The 8,092-nt window shown below is 34.4% G+C and overlaps 1 long non-coding RNA gene across 1 annotated transcript; it reads left to right on the plus strand.

The window, feature by feature from the left end:
- The first annotated feature begins 868 nt into the window (after positions 1-868).
- On the plus strand, positions 869-2,115 carry LOC144889721 (uncharacterized). Its single transcript, XR_013622022.1, has 3 exons — positions 869-1,418; positions 1,566-1,737; positions 1,890-2,115. It is a non-coding gene; the product is annotated as an uncharacterized LOC144889721 (long non-coding RNA).
- The last annotated feature ends 5,977 nt before the right edge of the window (positions 2,116-8,092 follow it).

Raw genomic sequence — 8,092 nt, forward strand, 5'->3', positions numbered from 1 at the left:
TTCAGGATCGTCACCGAATCCCATATTGCCTCCAGCTGTAGTTCATTTGTGGTGATATTCCTGGGGATGGTTTTCATAATCTCAGTGAGGTTGTTCTTCATCATTCCTGTTAGTAGGTGATAAATGTTGCTTCTGGGACACCTCCGTTTAACATGGGAAATCCCTATCTAATGTCATTTACCCCCTTGTCTTTTTCAAAAATCATAAACACCTCTATTTCTCCCTCTATGAACCTATAATCCTTCTCACCTTATGAACCTATAATCCTTCTCGCCTTATGAACCTATAATCCTTCTCACCTTATGAACCTATAATCCTTCTAGCCTTATGAACCTATGATTTTCTTCCTTTATGAATCTATAATCCTTCTAGCCTTATGAACCTATGATCCTTCTCACTTACATGTAATTTTTACCCTATTCCCCCCACTACCCCCTTAATGTAGTTCCTTAGACCACTCTACTACTGAGCCTATAAATATATTATCTCTTTCTAACTTTTTAAAGAGTTCCATTCTCCTATAGAACTCATCCCCATCAAGTATATTTATAAAGTATACAGGTTCCTTAACCTTTTGTTGTGAAAGTATAAAGTGGTATGTTTCACGGAGGGTTCTTGTTTGACCTCCTCCTCTCCCACATACCATTTTAAAATTATAATATTTATTATCCGATTGATAACCATTAAAGTTCTCACTCCACTCTAATATATTTTTCGTCCCACCCTCCATTACCCCACTTAACAAATGAATACGTTTATCCGTCTTGAGAACCTTCTGACCAGTGATTCTCTCAACCTCTTGAATCTGAAATTTTTCAAATTCGTTATGTTTTCCATTTATATACCAAGGTTGATTACACCTCCACTCTTTAGTCTGGTTGATACTTGGTTCTATCATTTATGGTGAAACATTGCATCATCTTTTGTTGAGCCAGTTGCCAACTTGGCACAGGATGACTCAGCCATGACTCAGCCTTGCCAATGACTCAGCCTTGCCTATAAAGGCTCTAACCACACCTTGCTTTTTTAAACACACGTTATGTTTCTCTGGAGGATGGAGGATGAAGCTTTATCAGAAGACAGGTAAGTTTTTTTTGTTCTCACGATTAATTATTCATTGTCTTATATGGAACATCATTAACAGCCTCTCAATAATTATTGTTTTTTCTCTTTTACAGTATATCTTTATCAAAGCTGGTAATTGATGTTGAAAATGAAGTCAATGATTATCACCAACAAAGGGAGGATCTGAATGAAACGCTTAAAGAATTCACTGAAGTTCGGAGGGGTCTTCATAATGAGATGGTTGAATGTTTGAACAGCCTCTCTCACCCATTAATATTACCCAAAGCTGTCTCTACAAATGAACAAATGACTGACAACGAATTAAACACCTTGTTTGGGATGTTATGTGAGAGGTAAGATATATGATTAATTCTTCACAAACTTTGATACTGTGTGTATGTGTGTTATTAAACGGTTTGGTTGATACTTGGATACTGTCTTGCGATTTTGATATCACCAGTGAGTTGGTATTTAAATGTCAACTGTTTGTTTTATTTCAGCATTAAAAGCCAACCAAACAACATAAACTTTGACGATGAAACCAATGATTATCACCAACAAAGGGAGGATCTGAATGAACCCCTTACAGAATTACCTGGAGTTCCGAAGGATGATGATAGATCAATAGCAGAGATGATAGTTGGGAGGAGTGTCAACTCATTCCCTGGCCATGTGAGTTTTAAATTTTCATCTTACAATGTGTGTAGTATAAATGGAGTTTCTCATTTATGGTCTTAGACTGCCCTCGTGTGGTTTTGGGATGGCACGGCAGGCAAATACTGTGTTTGGTGAATTTAATTTAAAATCCTTTTTGTGCCTTGCAGACACAAAAGAAATTGGTGAAGTCAACATGGGAGACAACATTATGTTGGATTGCCTTGGAAGAAACTGGATTTATGGGAGAAACTGAATTTATACCTCGTGAAAAATGTTTTATTATAATTTTTATGTTTTTAATGTTATTTAATAATTTTGATTTTATTCGCTTTGTCCAGAATTATTTAATTCTTAATTACAAAAAGAGAATAAAGGAAAAAAAGATGGGAAGGTGCACCCCCACCCTTGATCCCCCCTCATCCCACCCCTCCCCTCCCCTTGTGTGTGTGGGGAAGGTGGGGGTGGGATGAGGGGGGATCAAGGGTGGGGGCACACAGGGGTGGGGGATGATGGGTGTGGTCTGTGTGGGTGTGGTCTGTGTGGGTGTGGTCTGTGTGGGTGTGGTCTGTGTGGGTGTGGTCTGTGTGGGTGTGGTCTGTGTGGGCGGGGTCTGTGTGGGTGTGGTCTGTGTGGGTGTGGTCTGTGTGGGCAGGGTCTGTGTGGGTGCGGGGTTTGTGGGTGGGGTCTGTGTGGGTGTGGCTTATGATTTTTTATTTTTTTATTTTTTTATTACTACTAATTAAATTAGCTAATCTGGGTGGATGAAAGTATGGATGGTTGTTGTTTAATGAATTATCAGTTTTGTTTTTTGTAATTCTTGTGAGTAAAATGAACCCAAGATTTCTTCCCAATTCATATCATATAATTTGTAAGTCCAAGGCATAGTATCCATTACATCAACGATTTTGAATAATTCATTAGTCCATCTCTTTGTATAACCTTTCTCAAAATGACTTTTCCATCTGTATATTCTTACAATATCACCAACTTTGAACTTGGGCTTTCTCAAATTAATCTCCTTTTCATATTCTAATTTTGTAAATGTTTCTGATGGTTTTGATTTTGTTGATGAATGAACTGTATTATTGTAATTATCTACAATATCCTGAATAAAATGCACCCATTTTTGGGAACCGAGTTGTGTGAATTTTTTATATAATTTCTCTTTTAAAGTACGATTAAAACGCTCAATAACAACTGCTTTTCCTTCATTAAAGGTGCTGTATAATTTAATACCCTCCCCCTTAAGAAATTTCATAAATATTTTGTTATAGAACTCTGTTCCCTCATCGGTCCACAGTTTCATTGGTTTTCTTTTACTTTTATTAAATATCTGTTGGAAGGCTAACATCAGAGTATAACCTCTCTTGTTTTTCAAAGGAACAACCCAAGCAAATCTACTCCTCAAATCAATAACGGTTAAAGCATACTTGTATCCCTTATCATTTTTTAGTTCGATTAAATCAGCGGACCATATGTGGTCGGTGTATTTAGAATAAACTTTCCTTCTTTTAAACTTTGTGATTATAGGTTTATGTATTTCATCAGCCAAAAGCTCCTCAGTCTTGATGACATCATTAGAGCCTAATAGTTTTTTGAGGGTGAATAACCAAGGCCAAGTTTCAATTTAGCATTTATCAAATTTCTCACAATAAACCTATCAACCTTCTCTCTCAACGTTGGATTTTGTATCAAAGACAAATTATACAACATTTCTCTGTCGGCTTTATGTTTTTCAGTCAACGTAGTGGTTTTCCCATAGGCAATATCATGCTTCATACACACTTCGTCAACCCTATTTGTAGGTTTAGACCAAGGTTTAGGATTGTCAGCCTCATCTAATCTTTTATCCAGGTTTGTTCCAGGACCACAGAAAGAATATCCAGGTAGATGTAGTTCCCCTGGAATTCCAGTTGTTGTAAATTTACTTCCTGACAAAAACTTTTGTATGTCTCCTCCACTTTTAGGAGAGATGAATTGACACTTTTTAGAGCCACACACTTGACATATTCCTTTTTGATAAACTCTATTATTTTTAGCTTTAACAAAGGAGATATTTTTAGATTTAGTTTTCTTTTTACATTTGAGACAATAACTCATATTTATTTATGAGAAAAAGTCCTACATAGTGCCAAAGCCTTTTGGGTTTTCAACATATACATTTCTATCTTGATTTTTAAAACATAAAGAATCCTTAGGAATGCCTTCACTCTCTCCTCCATTTATTTACAAATAAAACTAACTAAAGTCAATAACACCAACATCATCAACTATATGTTGTATATCTGCTCTCTGAATTTATTATAGCAAATTTAAAAACCAATATCTTCATAAGAGTCATTAGTTCTTTATTTTCCTCTTCGGTGCGTTGAGATTGATTTATTTGTCGTAATAACTTCAATCTTTCATTAATCTCAGGAATGGTCATATTTTTATATTTTTCCCCCCTCTCTCTTTCCTCCCTCTCCTCCTCCTCCTCCTCCTTTTTCTCCCTTTCCTCCCTCTCCTCCTTCTCCTTTTTCTCCCTTTCATCCTTCTCCTCCTTCTCCTTTTTCTCCCTCTCCTCCTTCTCCCTTTCCTCCTTCTCCTCCTTCTCTCTTTCCTCCTTCTCTTCTTCAACTCCTTCCTCCTTCTCTTCTTCAAATCCTTCCTCATCCCTTGCTACCCTTGAGCTTGAGCCCCAAAGAATATTATACATATACTCATTTGGATTTTGAGATATTCTTGTATCTATAATTATTTTTCTCATAATAGGATACCAATAAGATTTGTTGACGATTTCGAAAAGAGTTTTATATTTCATAACTTTGAGAAGTTCATTTTTATTTAATATTTTAAACAAGTCTCTATTTGTGGGTTTAGCAATATCAGTATAAGGCCACTTTTTAATGACAAAATTTCCATGTATATGCTCCAAATCATAAGGTATGTAATACCGAGCACCCTTTTCTTGTAGGTATCCTTGAATACAAAAATTATAATTCTCTTGTAGTCTTTTTCCTGCCATTTATGTATCAGAAATATATGTGAGATTAATATTATAACAGGTAATACCACCCCATCTTCCCACTACCAAATCGGATTGTATTCCTCGGCTTTCTATCCTTATCTCATTACCTTCCTTCTTTGTCATGTTAACCATCGCTATACTATCATATATTTTTCTTTTCTTAAAACCATGTATTTTTTGTTTATTAATTGTACTTCCACATAAATCCTTATCCTCACCAAGCGGATAATATTCTTCTTTACGAGACTGATTCAAATCATGTAGGTCTTCTAAGTTTATTGAAAAAATACCAATTATACCCTAAATCAGACATATCATACCCCCATTTATTGATTCGCATATTAACTATATGTCCTTCTTTATAAAATTCAATTGTAAGCAGATAGTTAAATTGAATGAGGAAAGGTGTATGGTCAGTATAACCGGGTGTTGTGGTTGTAAATTTTACTTGTTTAACAAAACGTGCTGTTTTCTTTAAAAATATATATTGTGATAAATCACTAAATCTAATTAAGTCATTTGCATCTGTCGGGTTTGGATAATTGATTAATTTATAAGTATTCTTCATATTAATATTTTTACTTATACTATATTTTTGTCGTTCAGCCTGTGCCTTTGTATAATAATTTGATAAATCAATATCCTGAGAGGATTTTCCAAAGATAGAACCATCTTTTCCAACATAAGTCATTTATATTAGATTAAAAATGATATCATAAAAATTTTCATTATTGTTGAGTTGAAATAATACATAAAAACATAATTGACCACAACATTTAGAATTAATTTCTTGAACTTGAAATGTTTGATAAACACCATTCTGTAAGAATTGTATTACTTCAACAGGCGGTGGCATACCATAACTATCAAAATAATATTTATCCTGACTATTATGAATACAAACCCAATGAGAACCATTCTGTGTGTCTAAATTCATAATAATATTCATTGTATTCTTGGACAACTTTTTAAATTCATCTCTCATACAAATAACCACATTATCAATTTTTAGTTTTTTACAATATTTAGTAAGTTCTATATTTGACGTTGTATTCTTTCCAAATTGTTTAAACCATTTATCCATTTATTTATGAGAAAGATATAACCCATTACCCCTTTTAGTTAGTTTAACACCCGCTTGAGCGATAGTGGAAAGCATATCTCCAACTAACAATCTAGCTTTATCAGGTAGACTTTCAAGTTTTTGAGCAAAATCCACAATTACACCACTTCCACTAATTTGTTTCTCCAACTCCTTGTTACGTCTTTCCAATTCTTTTTGAGCTTTTAGTTGTGCCTTCCTTTCGTTAGCAGTTTTTACCGCTGCTGAAATACCACCAGTCAATGCTCCCGCCGCACTTAAACCAGCAAATAAAGGAATTAGAAATGGGAGAAATCCTCCTCTTGACTCGTCTATTGAATATTTCTTTAACATAGGTTTCGTCATTTTAATTTTAAGTGATCCAACATCATTTAGTGTTTTTACTTGTGTGTGTGTGAGTAAAACATCAATTCTTACAGCTCCTTTTCTTTGAATTGTATTAACATTAATAATACAAGGCTTTTGATTTTGAATACAAGATGTTAATTTAATAAGATTGATTTGATTAACATATACCCCAACCATTTATTTATGAAAAAAAACCTATGTGATATTAATCATAACACCATTATCTGTATTAATCTGTAATTCTGTTTCCTCCAAAAGCAAACAATATGCATTAACCTCTTCACTCTCCCCTCTTTCAATGTATAGAGAAGTATCCACTCGATTAGACTTTATAGTTTCCTTTTGAGAACTCAGGTCAATTGCATAGATTGTATAAAGTTTTTGAAACGCAACCATATCCAAAATAGGATCATTATTACCGTTGCTTTCACACACCTTTTGGTAAGACTTGTAGGCCTCCGCATAATCATTTTTTTCCCAATCAATTTCCAATCTATCTCGTGGATAAAATGTTCCATCAAGAGAAACCCGAAGTTGTTTCACCTTAGCATTATCACTCAGCGCATTATTCTTATCAGTACCCTCCTCTCCATCTGGTTTCTTAAAAATGAGCCATAGGTATCGTGGCTTTCCTTCAAGAACACCCAAATTCCAAGTGTAGGTAGTGTGTTCCAGTTTAACGTGTTGACATCTTCTTTTAAGGTATGATACATTTAGCGGTTTCTTTGAGTTAAGTCTTCGATTTAACATCTCTTCCGTTTTAAGATTAGGAGTATATTCACTAATATACCAACACAAATCATTAATAACAAATTTATTATTGTCGCCAAAAGCATTTTCAGCCCCAAAAAGCAATCTATTTACATTATCATTCCTTTGTAGTTGAAATCTAATTTTAAGACCATACAAAACTTTATCATAATCACAAAATCCAAATATACCTTTCAGAGGTACTGCTACGGTAAAACTATTCTCTGCTTTTGTATCATCATTATACATTGACTTCCTTTGACTATAACCAGGGTCAGCATTTGTTCCCGTTGACATATCAGGAATAAAACCTTCAACAGCTCCCTTACCCATTCTATCACTAAACGAATATAGTGTGAATTTCATCTTTTCAGATGTAGCAGAGACGTAATCAACCGCTTCAACCTCTTGTGTTCCAATATACAGGCGGACACTATCAAACATTTTCCAGAAGAAATCATTTACGAGTGTAGCATTAGTATTATTCGCAGCCTTAGTGAATTTAAATTTACACAGCAAGAAACTATCAGCTATATTCAAGTAAGTTTGTTGATTATTTATTTCAAAACTTTTTGTTCCGTTTGAATTCCAGTCTGTTCCTGTTATAGCATTTACCTTAAAATAGTCTTCCTTTTTAGTAGAGTTTGAAATGATAATCGTATCATCCAAATCATAGATACTATCAATCGCTTCCATACTTGTATTTATATAGCATTAAAATCGTTGAAACCCTGACCCAAGTATTTTAATGATTTTTTGTCGTTCTTGTGAAGATAGTTGAGTTTTACCTTTTTAAATTTCTTTGATTGCTTGTAATTTATGAGACTCCTTTTGAGCATCTTTTATAATCTTTATAGCACCCGCAACTGAGCCCACGGCTGAAGCAGTTGAACCAATTAGGTCTTTATGTTTAAGGATGGTTGAACCAATACCCATTAGAGTATCAATTATCCCATCTCCTTTATTTCTAAATTGATGTCCCACACCCCGTTGTCTCTTTGGTTTATAGTATCCTCTACCAAGAAACATACCTTCACCCTTATAGTATGGTGAAAGGAACATCCCATCCCCTGTAATTATTTTATATTTTCCCAACTCGTGTTTTCTCACAATAACCATTATTTATTTATTGAAAAACTTCACGTAGGTGAATTCTGATG

Source organism: Myxine glutinosa, chromosome 1, assembly GCF_964187855.1.
Source record: "Myxine glutinosa chromosome 1, kmMyxGlut1.1, whole genome shotgun sequence".
Taxonomy (NCBI): Eukaryota; Metazoa; Chordata; class Myxini; order Myxiniformes; family Myxinidae; genus Myxine; species Myxine glutinosa.